The sequence below is a fragment of the Empidonax traillii genome, unplaced genomic scaffold, assembly GCF_003031625.1.
Source record: "Empidonax traillii isolate 1590-97213 ecotype Southwest subspecies unplaced genomic scaffold, ASM303162v1 scaffold118:size1038473, whole genome shotgun sequence".
In the NCBI taxonomy this organism is placed as follows: Eukaryota; Metazoa; Chordata; class Aves; order Passeriformes; family Tyrannidae; genus Empidonax; species Empidonax traillii.
The window spans coordinates 44,151-46,611 of NW_020955311.1; the positions used below are offsets into that span (position 1 = coordinate 44,151).

The 2,461-nt window shown below is 51.4% G+C and overlaps 1 protein-coding gene across 1 annotated transcript in view; it reads right to left on the minus strand.

Annotated features, from left to right (window-relative positions):
* ALG6 (ALG6 alpha-1,3-glucosyltransferase) overlaps positions 1-2,461 on the minus strand; it is a 20,290-nt gene that overhangs the window by 17,566 nt on the left and 263 nt on the right. The gene's annotated exons all lie outside the window — the stretch shown is intronic.

Consider the following 2,461-nt stretch of genomic DNA (forward strand, 5'->3'; position numbering starts at 1 on the left):
TAAGCATAATCCTAAAAACTCGTCAGCTACAAAGTAACTTGGAATACAGAGTTACACCTCTAGAATCCACCGCGGCTGAAGCTGGTTTATGACACCGAAAACATGCGATGCAAAGTGAATTCCCAGCCTAAGCCCGGGGGAGAATCACCGAGGCAGATTCCTATTTCAGTCCTCCTCCCTCAGCCCCTCTCTTCTCTCCCTCTACTCTCCCCTCCAGGATTTTCCATGCCCTGAATTCCCCAAACGGCGAGGCCGGGGAGCACAGCAGCGCTCAGCCACCCCCAGTCCATGAGAGTTGCCTGTGGACTCCTACCGCAAAAAATGAAGTTTTCTGTTTTACCTTGCAGGTTATTCCTACTTAGTTTCTGGAGCTGGAATGGACGAGAACGCAGGAGCCCACGGCCGCACATTCAAGTGCATTATTTCAATTAGCTGAGCGTTCTTTGTTGCAAGGTGAAATCATTCACTCCCCGGGAAAGCTTTTTTATTGAATGCTTTCTAAATACTTGCATTGGGCACGTCGCCTGGAATTGAGTCTCTGTCACTAGTGTTTCTGCGGTGACTTTGACCAGATCAATGACTGGAAAAGGCATTAAGGACACATTGATACCGCGGGGTAGGAGACGAGCAGGGTTTGGTGCTCAGGAGTAAAGAGAAACCGATAATGAGCAGATAAACGGCTTTTCTTAACCCTTGGCGTTCTCGGGAGGCTTCGGCAGCTCCGCTGCCTCTTCTCCTCCACCCTGGCTCTCAGGCTTGATGTAAAGCCGAGCGGTGGCAAGGCAAATATCTCCCGGCTATTCCATAAATTTGGAGTGAAATGCGGTCAGGATAATGAGAAAGTCTTTCCTGGGGCAGGCGGGGGGAAGAGCCTGAGGCCATAAAAAGTTCCAGCTCATCAAGGATTTCGTTTCTGAGCGAAGCCGTGATGCAGGAGCGAGCGGAGAAACAAACTCTGGAGACGTTTTCAATTGCAGATTCACAATCTGACCTTTTATCCCGACAGCAGAACATCGGCCGTGATTTAGCGGGCACAGAGCCGAGCGCTGAGAGCCACGCACTGACAGCCCGCAGGAGCCTCGGCTCTTTCCTATCCTTTCCCTAGCAAAAACACGAATAAACTTGTTTGAAACCGCTACCGGGAGATGGATTTATTTTATTTTATTCCCCTGAAATACTACTAGTTACTACAAGTAACTAGAAATCACTGAGGGTTTGGGTTGTTTTCTTAAGTCCCTGCGATTCTCTGGGCGCTGGGGGACACGGAGCTTCCCCCGCACGACCCGGGGATTCCCAACCCGGGGGATGCTCCGAGCCCTCGGTAAAGCAGAGCGAGACATTTCGTCCCTTCGTGGAGAGGAGAAGCTGAGCCGTTTTCCTGTGTCCCGGCTTTTCCCATTTTGCTGAATCTCGAGAAAGCCGGGATTTTATTGCACCTGGAGTTCAAGGACGCTCCCTCTCACACTTCGCAGTCTTAAAAAAGTCGCGCAGTGCCTGCTTCCTCAGCTTGCTTACCAAATCCCTGATTAATAAAGTTTACTTAGTTATTTAAATAGATTAAATGTCACATTTTAAATGGAAGGGGAAGGTTCTACCTTCATGACCTATTTTTCATTTCTGATTTAGAAAAAGGCAAGATTAGCATGGATATTGCATTTTCAAGGACCTCGCCACTATTAAATAGACTGTTAAGTGCATTTTATGGCTGAAGAGTCTGTTCCCGGTTCAGTCTGGAAGGCGTGCTAAGTTCATCTCTACCTGCTACATTGAACATTCACTGACTAAAATACTTCCTGTGGATGTAATACCTTTGCTCTGTATCTTTTAAGTACATAACGCTTTATGTTTTAGCACTGGTAACACGTAATTCAATAAAAGCTCCCGAAATAGAAGTGTTGTCTCCCAAGAAAACTGCACGAGGGTGTTTGGCCAGTTGCAGCGATTCCCGGCTCGGGGAAAAGGCACGGCGGTGGGAAGGGAGGCTTCGGGGAGGGATGACAGGGATGCTCGCGGCTCCGGGAGGGTGTTTAAGCGGGCGCGCATCAGTCGCCGCCCCGCGGGATGCCCGTTCCCGTGCCCAGATCCGCGGGGATCTAACATCAGGAATTCTCCCTCGGAATGACGAGGCTGTTTTTCCGCCTCTCGGGCCGGGCTGACCCCCCGAAACAGGCGGGCCCCGAGTGCGTCTGGAACACGAGGAAGAGTCCACAAAACTGCCCGAGCTGCCCCAGGAGGCAAAATCCCATCGAATTCCTTCGGGAACTGTCCCCCTGCCCCACACCCGCAGGAGGGAGAAAAATCTCCCCCCCCACCCCCCCGCCCCAAAGCAAGTCCTTGTGTCTTTCCCGGAGTGGAACACCCCCGAGGGCCCAATGAAGGACGAGGGATGGCGCTTCCCAAAGCGAAATGTTGCCCCCCCCCCCCTTCCTTTGTTTCTGGCCCAGGTCACAAAGCCGGGGCC